Source organism: Cryptomeria japonica, unplaced genomic scaffold, assembly GCF_030272615.1.
Source record: "Cryptomeria japonica unplaced genomic scaffold, Sugi_1.0 HiC_scaffold_127, whole genome shotgun sequence".
NCBI lineage: Eukaryota > Viridiplantae > Streptophyta > Pinopsida > Cupressales > Cupressaceae > Cryptomeria > Cryptomeria japonica.
This window is the reverse complement of record NW_026728949.1, coordinates 217,501-232,500: the sequence shown is the minus strand read 5'-3', so window position 1 is coordinate 232,500 and position 15,000 is coordinate 217,501. Positions and strand designations below refer to the sequence as shown.

General features: G+C 59.3%; 1 non-coding gene across 1 annotated transcript; it reads left to right on the top strand.

Moving 5' to 3' along the window:
- The first annotated feature begins 12,618 nt into the window (after positions 1–12,618).
- On the top strand, positions 12,619–12,737 carry LOC131865946 (5S ribosomal RNA). Its single transcript, XR_009364581.1, has one exon. It is a non-coding gene; the product is annotated as a 5S ribosomal RNA (ribosomal RNA).
- The last annotated feature ends 2,263 nt before the right edge of the window (positions 12,738–15,000 follow it).

Below are 15,000 nucleotides of genomic sequence, written 5' to 3'. Positions count from 1 at the left end.
TCTGTCGAAACACTCGGCATTGCTGCTCCCTAAGGTGAGCTTCTCCTCATAGGCAATTCCGCTCTTATCCGGTCACGTTTGTGTGCCCGAATTTCGCAAGGCAACCTCCATGGGACATGGAAAAGACTCGAGAAGAGAGCTCGCTCACGGGAGAGAGAAGCCAAGGAGACCACGAGAGTGCTGAGAGTGGGACAGCGCTGAATAGGCGGGAGAAGCCTGCGCGTATAAACGGAGATATATATCCAATTGCAACGAAGGAACGTGCCAAAGATCGAGAACAATGGCAGAAATGCTAGTAACGTGCACTTCGGGACCAACGCATCACCGGAAGACAACCGCCAAACATCGAAAGAGTCGCGATGCTCCGCAACCTACGTGCAAAGCGGTCGCACACCGGGTAAGGGAGTGAGAGCCCCAAACATAGCTGGGCGAGGCGCTCACTCCGCTCTTTAATATCTCGTTAATACCGCCAAGGAAATGGCACAAGCACACACACACAAGCATCCTCGGAAGAGGACAGTTCGAGTGACAGGTCAAATCCAAGAGTTCCGAAGACTACCTCCAGGAACAATCGGGAACAAGACCGATTACAAGTCGTCGAGTCTGTTACTGGGCGAACACGAGATGCGCACAGGAAATCGATCAGCCCTCACAATGGCCCAAGGCCAGAGATCGGACTGCTACGATTTACCCCAACAATCATCGTGCCACTCTTCGCAGAGAGGTGATAGACGCCAACGAGCCCGCGCATAGCAATCGAGGTGTAAAAAGGGCGTTGAAGGCAGGAAGCCTGGACGAAAGAGGCTACGAGGTCACCTCGAAGCGGTCTAAGAATCGGGCGCACTTGGGGCGACTACCAGTGCCAACCCCTTATCCCGCGGTGCGTCCGACACACAGAAATTTCCAAGGCGGCCAAGGAGCCTCCCCGCATAGCAATCGGGGTGTGAGGTTACGGATGCAGCATTGATAGCAATCGAGGTGTGAGGCGAAGGATGCAGAAGTGAGAGCCGAGGGATGTAGCAGAGATAGCAATCGGGGTGTGTGATGCAGAAGAGATAGCAATCGAGGTGTGCGGTGGGAAGGGCCCAGCAGCCAGAATGCATGAAGCGACGGATGAAGCAGTGATGACAACCGGGCTGTGAGGAGAGGAGGGATGCAGCCAAGAAAGCAATCAGGGCTCGAGGCAAGGGATGCATCAAGGATAGCAATCATGTTGTGAGGCGAGATTCCAAAGGCTAAACGTGAGAGGCTGCAGGGTCGACTCAGAGAGGTCTATGCATGTGAGAGGCTGAAAGCAAGGTCGACTCGGAGCGGTCTATGCATCGGGCGCGCTTGGGGCGACTACCAGTGCCAACCCCTTATCCCGCGACGCGTCCGACAAAGAGAACGTTCCAAGGCGGCAGAGGAGGTTACCAGCCGAAGGATGCAGTAGCAATAACAGGTATAGTTCCGCGGCGGCCGAGAAGACTCACCGCATAGGAATCGGGATGCGAGGCGAGGGATGCGGCGGGAAGGCCCCGACGGCTAAACGGAAGAGGCTGCAGGGCCGCCTCGGAATGGTCCAAGCATCGGATGCGATTGGGACGACTACCAGTGCCAACCCCTTATCCCGCGATGCGTCCGATACACAGATAGTTCCAAGGCGGCCGAGGAGCCTCACCGCATATCAATCGGGGTGCGAGGCGAGGGATGGGGCGGGAAGGCCCCAACGGCTAGACGGAAGAGGCTTCAGGGCCACCTCGGAATGGTCCAAGCATCGGACGCGCTTGGGGCGACTGCCAGTGCCAACCCCTTATCCCGCGATGCGTCCGATACACAGATGGTTCCAAGGCGGCCGAGGAGCCTCACCGCATAGCAATCGGGGGTGCGAGGCGAGGGATGGGGCGGGAAGGCCCCAACGGCTAGACGGAAGAGGCTTCAGGGCCGCCTAGGAATGGTCCAAGCATCGGACACGCTTGGGGCGACTACCAGTGACAGCCCCCTATCCCGCGATGCGTCCGATACGAAGATGGTTCCAAGGCGGCCGAGGAGCCTCACCGCATAGCAATCGGGGTGCGAGGTGGGGGATGCGGCGAGATGGCCCCAACGGCTAGACGGAAGAGGCCACAGGGCCGCGTCGGAATAGTCCAAGCATCGGACGCGCTTGGGGCGACTACCAGTGACAACCCCTTATCCCGCGATGCGTCCGATACGAAGATAGTTCCAAGGCGGCCGAGGAGCCTCACCGCATAGCAATCGGGGTGCGAGGTGGGGGATGCGGCGAGATGGCCCCAACGGCTAGACGGAAGAGGCTGCAGGGCCGCCTCGGAATAGTCCAAGCATCGGACGCGCTTGGGGCCACTACCAGTGACAACCCCTTATCCCGCAATGCGTCCGATACGAAGATAGTTCCAAGGCGGCCGAAGAGCCTCACCGCATAGCAATCGGGGTGCGAGGTGGGGGATGCGGCGAGATGGCCCCAACGGCTAGACGGAAGAGGCCACAGGGCCGCCTCGGAATAGTCCAAGCATCGGACGCGCTTGGGGCGACTACCAGTGACAACCCCTTATCCCGCGATGCGTCCGATACGAAGATAGTTCCCAGGCGGCCGAGGAGCCTCACCGCATAGCAATCGGGGTGCGAGGCGAGGGATGCGGCGAGATGGCCCCAAAGGCTAGACGGAAGAGGCTGCAGGGCTGCCTCGGAATAGTCCAAGCATCGGACGCGCTTGGGGCGACTACCACTGCCAACCCCTTATCCCGCGATGCGTCCGATACACAGATAGTTCCGAGGCGGCCGAGGAGGTGGGGGATGCAGCGAGATGGCCCCAACGGCTAGACGGAAGAGGCTGCAGGGCCGCCTCGGAATAGTCCAAGCATCGGACGCGCTTGGGGCGACTACCAGTGACAACCCCTTATCCCGCGATGCGTCCGATACACAGATAGTTCCGAGGCGGCCAAGGAGCCTCACCGCATAGCAATCGTGGTGCGAGGTGGGGGATGCGGCGAGATGGCCCCAACGGCTAGACGGAAGAGGCTGCAGGGCCGCCTCGGAATGGTCCAAGCATCGGATGCGCTTGGGGCGACTACCACTGCCAACCCCTTATCCCGCGATGCGTCCGATACACAGATAGTTCCAAGGCGGCCGAGGAGCCTCACAGCATAGCAATCAGGGTGCGAGGCGAGGGATGCGGCGAGAAAGCCCCAACGGCTAGAGGGAAGAGGCTTCAGGTCCGCCTCGGAATGGTCCAAGCATCGGACGCGCTTGGGGCGACTACCAGTGACAACCCCTTATCCCGCGACGCGTCCGATACACAGATAGTTCCAAGGCGGCCGAGGAGCCTCACCGCATAGCAATCGGGGTGCGAGGCGAGGGATGCGGCGAGAAGGACCCAACGGCTACACGGAAGAGGCTTCGGGGCCGCCTCGGAATGGTCCAAGCATCGGACGCGCTTGGGGCGACTACCAGTGACAACCCCTTATCCCGCGACGCGTCCGATACACAGATAGTTCCAAGGCGGCCGAGGAGCCTCACCGCATAGCAATCGGGGTGCGAGGCGAGGGATGCGGCGAGAAGGACCCAACGGCTACACGGAAGAGGCTTCGGGGCCGCCTCGGAATGGTCCAAGCATCGGACGCGCTTGGGGCGACTACCAGTGACAACCCCTTATCCCGCGACGCGTCCGATACACAGATAGTTCCAAGGCGGCCGAGGAGCCTCACCGCATAGCAATCGGGGTGCGAGGCGAGGGATGCGGCGAGAAGGACCCAACGGCTAGACGGAAGAGGCTTCGGGTCCGCCTCGGAATGGTCCAAGCATCGGACGCGCTTGGGGCGACTACCAGTGACAACCCCTTATCCCGCGACGCGTCCGATACACAGATAGTTCCAAGGCGGCCGAGGAGCCTCACCGCATAGCAATCGGGGTGCGAGGCGAGGGATGCGGCGAGAAGGACCCAACGGCTAGACGGAAGAGGCTTCGGGTCCGCCTCGGAATGGTCCAAGCATCGGACGCGCTTGGGGCGACTACCAGTGACAACCCCTTATCCCGCGACGCGTCCGATACACAGATAGTTCCAAGGCGGCCGAGGAGCCTCACCGCATAGCAATCGGGGTGCGAGGCGAGGGATGCGGCGAGAAGGACCCAACGGCTAGACGGAAGAGGCTTCGGGTCCGCCTCGGAATGGTCCAAGCATCGGACGCGCTTGGGGCGACTACCAGTGACAACCCCTTATCCCGCGACGCGTCCGATACACAGATAGTTCCGAGGCGGCCGAGGAGCCTCACCGCATAGCAATCGGGGTGCGAGGCGAAGGATGCGGCGAGAAGGACCCAACGGCTAGACGGAAGAGGCTTCGGGTCCGCCTCGGAATGGTCCAAGCATCGGACGCGCTTGGGGCGACTACCAGTGACAACCCCTTATCCCGCGACGCGTCCGATACACAGATAGTTCCAAGGCGGCCGAGGAGCCTCACCGCATAGCAATCGGGGTGCGAGGCGAGGGATGCGGCGAGAAGGACCCAACGGCTAGACGGAAGAGGCTTCAGGGCCGCCTCGGAATGGTCCAAGCATCGAACGCGCTTGGGGCGACTACCAGTGACAACCCCTTATCCCGCGACGCGTCCGATACACAGATAGTTCCGAGGCGGCCGAGGAGCCTCACCGCATAGCAATCGGGGTGCGAGGCGAGGGATGCGGCGAGAAGGACCCAACGGCTAGACGGAAGAGGCTTCAGGGCCGCCTCGGAATGGTCCAAGCATCGGACGCGCTTGGGGCGACTACCAGTGACAACCCCTTATCCCGCGACGCGTCCGATACACAGATAGTTCCGAGGCGGCCGAGGAGCCTCACCGCATAGCAATCGGGGTGCGAGGCGAGGGATGCGGCGAGAAGGACCCAACGGCTAGACGGAAGAGGCTTCAGGGCCGCCTCGGAATGGTCCAAGCATCGGACGCGCTTGGGGCGACTACCAATGACAACCCCTTATCCCGCGACGCGTCCGATACACAGATAGTTCCGAGGCGGCCGAGGAGCCTCACCGCATAGCAATCGGGGTGCGAGGCGAGGGATGCGGCGAGAAGGACCCAACGGCTAGACGGAAGAGGCTTCAGGGCCGCCTCGGAATGGTCCAAGCATCGGACGCGCTTGGGGCGACTACCAGTGACAACCCCTTATCCCGCGACGCGTCCGATACACAGATAGTTCCGAGGCGGCCGAGGAGCCTCACCGCATAGCAATCGGGGTGCGAGGCGAGGGATGCGGCGAGAAGGACCCAACGGCTAGACGGAAGAGGCTTCAGGGCCGCCTCGGAATGGTCCAAGCATCGGACGCGCTTGGGGCGACTACCGTTGCCAACCCCTTATCCCGCGATGCGTCTGATACACAGATAGTTCCGAGGCGGCCGAGGAGCCTCACCGCATAGCAATCGGGTTGCGAGGCAGATTATTGGGAAGGGAACCCCCTGGGATGCGGCTCAAGCAGTGCCCAAAGGGACTGGAATGCGGAATCACATCGAGAGACCCAAATGCTATACGAGGGCTCAAATCGAATTATCGATTTGGCCACGACATGGACGCATCGGAACGACTACCTTTGCCGAACCACTCGCAATTGCATCCATACCGAAACCAATAGACATTTCCGTTAGAGCCCTCGCATAGCATTCGGGAATCTCGCATGCCCCTCTAAATCGACCAATGCTGGCGCTCAATGAAAATCCGAGCGCTACCACCGTTCGAGCGCCAGCATTGGTCGAGTTAGAGGGGCACGGGGGAGAATGCTCCAGTCAACACCTCCCCTATATAAGTTATTTGTCCGATTCTCGCACAACCGTAGTCTGCCTCGTCGAATCAAACAACGGTCCCAGATTCCGACTTCCGTTCCGTAGAGACCCAAAAGCTAGATGGAGGCTCGCAAGAAAGAGAGTCGGCGCATAGCAATCGGGTTTCTCGAACGTTTAGGGACCGAGCTCACTTGCGGATAGGGCAAAATCCGCCAAGCAACCCAAAAGCTAGACGGGGGCTCGAATCGAATCGCCTAGGCGGCCACAACAACGACGTGTTGGATCGACTACCAGTGCCAAACCATTCAGCAAGACTAGTCTGTGTCGAGGCCGGATAGAGATTCTCAGAGAGCGCCCGCATAGCATTTAGGAGACCTGCCGCGTCCCTCACACTCGACAAATGGTGGTGCACGTTTATAAATCCGAGCGATCCCAACCCTTTCAAGCACCAACATCGGTCGAGATAGAGGGGCACGGAGGGGGCTGCGTGAGACAACACAGTCCCCTATATAAGTTATTTGTCCGATTCTCACACATCCGAAGAATGGTCATCAAATCGGACAACAGCCCAAACTTCCGACTTCCGTCCCAGAAAGCCCAAGAGCTATCTAAAACGTTCATGGCCGGAACTCGATCGCGGCTATACCAGTCCGCCAAGCAACCCAAAAGCTAGACTGGAGCTCTAGTCGAATCACCTCTGTGGCCATTGCAAGGACGTGTTGGAGCGACTACCATTGCCGAACCATTCCGCAGGTCGAGTCCATACCAAGGCCGCATAGAGATTCACGATGAGCTCCTGCATAGCAATCAGGAGACTTGCCGTGTCCATCACAATCGATAAATCCTGGTGCAAGATTTTTGCATCCGAGCGCTCCAACCAGTCGAGCACCAGCATCAATCGACATAAACGGGCACGGGGGGAGGATGCTCGAGAACACTACCTCCCCTATATAAGTTATTTGTCCGATTCTCAAGCAGCCGAAGTCTGGTCATCGAATCGGGTCAAAGACCACAACTTCCGACTTTACCCACAATGCAAGTCATCGAATCGAACATCGGCCCCCGAGTCGGACTCCATGCGTATGTCAGGTCATCGGACCCAAATTCCGCCTTCCTGCGCATGGCGGGCCATCAATATCAACTCGGTCATCGGACCCAAACTCCGCCTTTTTGCGTATGGCACGCCTTCAAATCGGTCATCGGACCCAAATTCCGCCTTCCTGTGCATGGCGGGCCATCAACATCAACTCGGTCATCGGACCCAAATTCCGCCTTTCTGCGCATGGCACGCCATCAACTCGGTCATCGGACCCAAATTCCGCCTTCCTGCGCATGGCAGGTCATCGGACACAAATTCAGACCTCGCCAATATGCCTACGTATCGAATCGGTCATCGGACCCAACTTCCGACTTCATCCATACTGTAGGGTCTTTGAGGTTGGCGCGGTGCGCTCAACCCAGGGAGTCGACCCATCGAAGCATACACCTCCCCTATATAAGCTATTTGTCCGATTCCCACACCTGTGTAGTTTGCACCTCTGACCAGGACATCGACCCCAACTTCCGAACTCGACTGCAACGACGGCACCAGCGCCTTGGTGCGCACCTTGCGACGCACAGTCCCAACATTCGCCTTCCTGCACATGGCAGGTCATCGGACCCAAATTCCGACCTCGCGAGTATGCCTACATATCGAATCGGTCATCGGACCCAACTTCCGACTTCATCCATACCGTAGGGTCTTTGAGGTTGGCGCGGTGCGCTCAACCCGGGGAGTCGACCCAACGAAGCATACACCTCCCCTATATAAGCTATTTGTCCGATTCCCACACCTGTGTAGTTTGCACCTCCGATCAAGACATCGACCCCAACTTCCGAACTCGCCTCCAACGACCGAACCAGCGCCTTGGTGCGCACCTTGCAACGCACAGTGCCAACATTCGCCTTCCTGCACGTGGCAGGTCATCGGACCCAAATTCCGACCTCGCGAGTATGCCTACATATCGAATCGGTCATCGGACCCAACTTCCGACTTCATCCATACCGTAGGGTCTTTGAGGTTGGCGCGGTGCGCTCAACCCGGGGAGTCGACCCAACGAAGCATACACCTCCCCTATATAAGCTATTTGTCCGATTCCCACACCTGTGTAGCTTGCACCTCCGATCAGGACATCGACCCCAACTTCCGAACTCGACTAAAAAGACCGCACCAGCGCCTTGGTGTGCACCTTGCAACGCACAGTGTCAACATTCGCCTTCCTGCACATGGCAGGTCATCGGACCCAAATTCCGACCTCATGAGCATACCTACTAATCGAATTGGTCATCGGACCCAACTTCCGACTTCATCCATACCGTAGGGTCTTTGAGGTTGGCGCGGTGCGCTCAACCTGGGGAGTCGACCCATCGAAGCATACACCTCCCCTATATAAGCTATTTGTCCGATTCCGACACCTGTGTAGTTTGCACCTCCGCTCAGGACATCGACCCCAACTTCCGAACTCGCCTGCAACGACCGAACCAGCGCCTTGGTGCGCACCAAAAGTGCGCACTTTTGGAGGGCACTTTTGTGCGCTCCAAAGGTGCGCACTTTTGGAGGGCACTTTTCTGCGCTCCAAAGGTGCGCACTTTTGGAGGGCACTTTTTGGAGGGCACTTTTCTGCGCTCCAAAGGTGCGCACTTTTGGAGGGCACTTTTTGGAGGGCACTTTTCTGCGCTCCAAAGGTGCGCACTTTTGGAGGGCACTTTTTGGAGGGCACTTTTCTGCGCTCCAAAGGTGCGCACTTTTGGAGGGCACTTTTTGGAGGGCACTTTTCTGCGCTCCAAAGGTGCGCACTTTTGGAGGGCACTTTTTGGAGGGCACTTTTCTGCGCTCCAAAGGTGCGCACTTTTGGAGGGCACTTTTCTGCGCTCCAAAGGTGCGCACTTTTGGAGGGCACTTTTTGGAGGGCACTTTTCTGCGCTCCAAAGGTGCGCACTTTTGGAGGGCACTTTTTGGAGGGCACTTTTCTGCGCTCCAAAGGTGCGCACTTTTGGAGGGCACTTTTTGGAGGGCACTTTTCTGCGCTCCAAAGGTGCGCACTTTTGGAGGGCACTTTTGTGCACTCCAAAGGTGCGCACTTTTGGAGGGCACTTTTCCTGTGCTCCAAAGGTGCACACCTAGGTGAGCACCTTCGACCACACCTTGTAGCACACCAAACTCTGACTTTCGACTTCATCCGCAATGCAGGGTCTTTGAGGTTGGCGCAATGCGCACAACCAGGGGAGTCGACCCATCAAACCCAACACCTCCCCTATATAAGCTATTTGTCTGATTCTCATACATGCGTAGCCTGCAGGAGCAATTAGGACATCGACCCCAACTTTCGGCTTCTAAACGAAAACAAGGTCTTTGAGGTTGGTGTAATGCGAACAACTAGGGGAGTCAACCCATCAAACCCAACACCTCCCCTATATAAGCTATTTGTCTGATTCTCATACATGTGTAGTCTACAGGAGCAATTAGGACATCGACCCCAACTTTTGACTTCTTAACGAAAACAAGGTCTTTGAGGTTGACGTAATGCGCACAACCAGGGGAGTCGACCCATCAAACCCAACACCTCCCCTATATAAGCTATTTGTCCGATTCTCATACATGTGTAGCCTGCAGGAGCCATTAGGACATTGACCCCAACTTTTGACTTCTTAACGAAAACAAGGTCTTTGAGGTTGGCGTAATGCGCACAACCAAGGGAGTTGACCCATCAAACCCAACACCTCCCCTATATAAGCTATTTGTCTGATTCTCATACATGTGTAGCCTGCAACAACGATTAGGACATCCACCCCAACTTCTGAATTCGTCTGCGTTGACCGCACCAAAGGTGCACGCCTTGGTGCTCACCAAAATCCGACTTCCGACTTCTTCTGCTATGCGGGGTCTTTGAGGTTGGCGCAGTGCGCACAACCAGGGGAGTCAACCCACCGAATGCAACACCTCCCCTATATAAGCTATTTGTCTGATTCTCATACATGCGTAGACTGCAGCAATGATTAGGACATCCACCCCAACTTTTGACTTCTTAAACAAGACAGGGTCTTTGAAGTTGGTGCAGTGCACACAACCAGGGGAGTCGACCCATCAAACGCAACACCTCCCCTATATAAAGCTATTTGTCCGATTCTCATACGTGTAGTCTGCAGCAGCGATTAGGACATCGACCCCAACTTCCGAATTCGTTTGCATTGACCGCACCAAAGGTGCACGCCTTGGTGTGCACCCTGGAGTGCACTTTGGTGCTCACCTCGGTGCACACTTTGGTGTGCACCTCGGTGTGCACCAAAGGTGCGCACCTTGGAGCGCACCAAAGGTGTACACTTTGGAGCGCACCACATAGGGTCTTTGAGAGGTTGGCGCAGTGCGCACACCAAGGTGGGTGTTGAGGTGCGTGCCGAGGTGGGTGGGTGCTAGGGTGCGCTCCATGGTGGGTGCCAGGGTGGGTGCGTGCTAGGGTGGATTCCAAAGAGGGTCATAGGGTGGGTGCCAAGGTGGGTTGGTGATATAGTGGGTTCAAAGGTGGGTACTAGGGTGGGTTCCAAGGTGGGTCACAAGTTGGGTGCCAGGATGCGTGGGTGTTAGGTTGGGTGCCAAGGTGGGCTCCTGCGTGGGTGGGTGCTAGGGTGGGTTTCAAGGTGGACGCGAGGGCGGGTGCCAAGGTGGGTAACAAGTTGGGTGTTAGGATGGGTGAGTGCTAGAGTGGGTGCCAAGGTGGGTGGGTGCTAAGGTGGATGCCAAGGTGGTTCACAGGGTGGGTGGGTTCTAGGGTGAGTTCCAAGGTGGGTCACAGGTTCAGTGCTAGGGTGGGTGTCAAGGCGGGTGTCGAGGTGCCTGGGTGCTAGGGTGTGGATGCCAATGTGGGTCATAGGGTGGGTACTAGGGTGGGCTGCAATGTGGGTGCCAAGGTGGGTAACATGCTCGGTGGGTTCTAAATTGGGTGCCAGGGTGGGTGTGCACCCACCTTGCCCGAGGTGGGTGCCAAGGTGCCAGTGTGGGTGGGTGCTAAGGTGGATGCCAAGGTGGGTGAGAAGGTGGGTGATAGGTTGAGTGGTAGGATGGGTGGGTGCCAAGATGGGTCACAGGGTGGGTGCAAGGGTGGGTAGGTGCTAGGGTTGGTGTCAGGGTGGGTGGGTGCTAGGTTGGGTTCCAAGGTGGGTGCGAGGGTGAGTGTCAAGGTGGGTCACAGGTTAGGTGCTAGGATGGGTGAGTGCTAGGGTGCAAAGGTGCCAGGGTGGGTGCTAGGATGGGTCGATGCTAGGGTGAGTGGCAAGGTGGGTCCACAAGTGTCAAGGTGGGTGCCGAGGTGGGTGCCAAGTCGGCGACTGCTATGGTGGATGCCAAGGTGGGTCACGGGGTGGGTGCCAAGTTGCTAGGTTGGGTTCCAAGGTGGGTGCCAACGTGGGTGCTAGGGTGCGTGGGTTAAAGGGTGTGTCACAACGTGGGTGCCAGGATGGGTGCGCACCCACACTGGCCAAGACGGGTGCGGGTGCAAGGTTGGGTTCCAAGCCCGGTCACAGGCTGGGTGCTAGGATGGGTGGGTGCCAAGGTGGGCACCAGGGTGGGTGCACCCACCCTGGCCAAGGTGGGTCACGGGGTGGGTCCTAGGGTGGGTAACGGGGTGGGTACTAAGGTGCGTGCCAAGGTGGGTCATAGGGTGGGTGCCAAGGTGGGCACCAGGGTGGGTGTGCACCAACCCTAGCCAGGGTAGGTCACGGGGTGGTTGTCGGGGTGGGCGTCAAGGAGCCAAGGTGGGTGGCAAGTAGCCAAGTTGCGTGCCAAGGTGGGTGTCGGGGTGGGTGCCAAGGATCCAAGGTGGGTGCCAAGGAACCAAGGTGGGTGTCTGGGTGGGTGCCGAGGTGGGAGCCAGGGTGGGTCCCAAGGTGAGTGCAAAGGTGGGTGCCAGGGTCAAGGTGAGTGCCAATGTGGGTTCCAAGGTGCCAGGGTCAGGGTGAGTGCCAATGTGGGTTCAAAGGTGCTAAGTTGGGTGCGAGGTTGGGTGCGAGGGTGGGTGGGTGCCAAGGTGTGCTAGGTGGAAGCCCGGGTGGGTCGGCATCCCATGGGTGTCGAGTTGGGTGCCTGATGGGTGCTTCTTGTCAAGTTTTAGTCGTCGGGACTCATTTCGAGCCTTAGAGGTCGTTTCTTGTCCGGTTGCCCTGTCTTCGACCTGGGAACCCAATTTTGGTCCTCGGGTCCCATTTTTTTTTGTCTCGCATCCCACTTTTGGCCTGTGGCCTTTTCGGGGTCGATTCTCGTTTTGGGCATCAGAGCATGTTTCTTCTCCTAAAACCCAATATTTGTTTATTAAGTCTCGGAACACATTTTTGTTCTCGTGGACCCATCATGGGTCTTGGAACGCATTTGTGGTCCTTGGGTCCCATTTTGCATCCCGAAACTTGTGTTTTGGTGCTTGATCCCTATTTTGGGTGCCCACCTTGCACCAAGTGCGCACCCGGGGCAAACCGAGCGCCTTGGTGCACCGGGGCAAGATCGAGCGTGCACCCGAGGCGCCCCGAACATGCACCAAGGTGCACTCGGCCCACATGTGAGCGCAGGTCGTTGCGCCCGAGGTGGTGTGTGGGCACCGCGTTGCAGACGGGACACTGCACGCACACGACGCCCCCTCCAGGTGCACGCACGTAGGCCGGGCCGGGTGCACACCCGACGCCCTAGCAAGGTGCGCGCACCCGGGCAGGGCTCACACTTGGCGAACGGGGCGCACTTCGCGAGGGAGGGTGTGCACCTCGACGGGGGTGGGTGGCCGGGGTGGATTCGCACGTGGGTCGCGGTTTGCTAAGTACACACTGCGACAAGCTCATAACGGGTGCGATCATACCAGCGTTAGTGCACCGGATCCCATCAGAACTCCGCAGTTAAGCGCGCTTGGGCCGGAGTAGTACTGGGATGGGTGACCTCCCGGGAAGTCCCGGTGTTGCACCCTTTTTTAGTTTTTCGCCGGGCGTCGCAATGCTATTTGAATAAACCTTTTGCCCGTTTGCGTTCTCGTCGGGGCCGGGCCGGGCCGGGGTGCGCTGCCCGCACTACCGCGCGCGCGGGGGCGACACCGAGCGCGCACCCGAGGCGCCCCGAGCACACAGGCCACGGTGCAACCCGGGCGTTGTGCGCGCACCCCGGTGCGCCCGAGGTGCTGCGCGCGCACCCAGGTGAAATCGGTGTGCACCTCGGCCAGTGCGCGCTCGGTCGAGTCGCGCACGTTGGCCAAGGTGCACGGTGATGTTTCTTACTCTAAGGTTCCGCACCAGACGCCCGGGACAGGTGAGCGAAGCTGGGCGGGGCCGGGTGCGCGGCCGGGGCAGGTGCACGCAGCTGGAGAGAGCTTTGGAGCACACTTCGGAGCGCACCAATGATGCGCTCCATTCAAAAGTTTCCTGAAAAGGCAAAAAAAGTTGAGATTATAGAATTTCCCACTTGAGAGATTGTAAAAAAAAAAAATTTAAAATGAAGGAAACGCGGGTGCCAAGGTGTGCGCAGCCCAGCCCACCCTGGCGAAGGTGCACGCAAGGTGCGCACCCGAGGCAAACCGGACAATTAACCCAACTTTCGACTTCGCGCGCACCTTGGAGCGCACTTCGGAGCGCTCCTTGGTGCGCACCAATCTTGGGCACCTCGGAGTGCACCATGGCGCCCACCAAGGTGCGCACCCGGGGCAAACCGAGCTCCGACTTCGTGCGCACCTTGGAGCGCACGAAAGGTGCGCACCATGGCGCCCACCAAGGTGCGCAGCCCAGCCAAGGCGTGCGCATCAAGGTGCGCACCCTGGCGAAGGTGCGCACCCGGGGCAAACCGAGCTCCGACTTCGTGCGCACCTTGGAGCGCACAAAAGGTGCGCAACCCAGCCAAGGTGTGCGCACCCCGGTCAAACCGAGCTCCGAATCGTGCGCACCAGAGGTGCACGCCATCGTGCGCACCTTGGAGCACACTTCGGAGCCCTCCTTGGTGCGCGCCGATGTTGCGCACCTCGGAGCGCACCCGGGGAAAACAATGCAATTAACCCGACTTTCGACTTCGTGGGCACCTCGGAGCGCTCTCGGGTTCGCACCTCGGAGCACACCGAGGTGCGCACCTTTGATGCGCTGCCTTCACCAATTTCCAGAAAAGGCAAGAAAACATTGAGAAGGTGTGCGCACCGAGGTGCCCACCCTGGCGAAGGTGCACGCGAGGTGCGCACCCGGGGCAAACCGGGCTCCGACTTCGTGCACGCCGCACCTTGGAGCACACTTCGGAGCGCTCCTTGGTGCGCACCAGGGCGCGCAACCCAGCCGAGGTGCCCACCCCGGCGAAGGTGCACGCGAGGTGCGCACCCGGGGCAAACCGGGCTCCGACTTCGTGCACGCCATGGTGCCCACCGCGGCGAAGGTGCACGCGAGGTGCGCACCCGGGGCAAACCGGGCTCCGACTTCGTGCACGCCGCACCTTGGAGCACACTTCGGAGCGCTCCTTGGTGCGCACCATGGTGCCCACCAGGGCGCGCAACCCCGCCGAAGGTGCACGCGAGGTGCGCACCCGGGGCAAACCGGGCTCCGACTTCGTGCACGCCGCACCTTGGAGCACACTTCGGAGCGCTCCTTGGTGCGCACCATGGTGCCCACCAGGGCGCGCAACCCCGCCGAAGGTGCACGCGAGGTGCGCACCCGGGGCAAACCGGGCTCCGACTTCGTGCACGCCATGGTGCGCACCGCGGCGAAGGTGCGCACCCGGGGCAAACCGGGCTCCGACTTCGTGCACGCCGCACCTTGGAGCACACTTCGGAGCGCTCCTTGGTGCGCACCAGGGCGCGCAACCCAGCCGAGGTGCCCACCCCGGCGAAGGTGCACGCGAGGTGCGTACCCGGGGCAAACCGGGCTCCGACTTCGTGCACGCCGCACCTTGGAGCACACTTCGGAGCGCTCCTTGGTGCGCACCATGGTGCCCACCAGGCCGCGCAACCCAGCCAAGGTGTGCGCACCAAGGTGCACGCGAGGTGCGCACCCGGGGCAAACCGGGGTCCGACTTCGTGCACGCCGCACCTTGGAGCACACATCGGGGCGCTCCCGGGTTCGCACCGGCGTTGCGCACCGTGGTGGGCACCTCGGAGCACACCAAGGTGGGCAGCGAGGTGCGCACCTTTGATGCGATGCCTTCACTAATTTCCATAAAAGGCAAAAAAAAAACGAGATTTTAAAATTTCCGTTTTGAAAGATAGT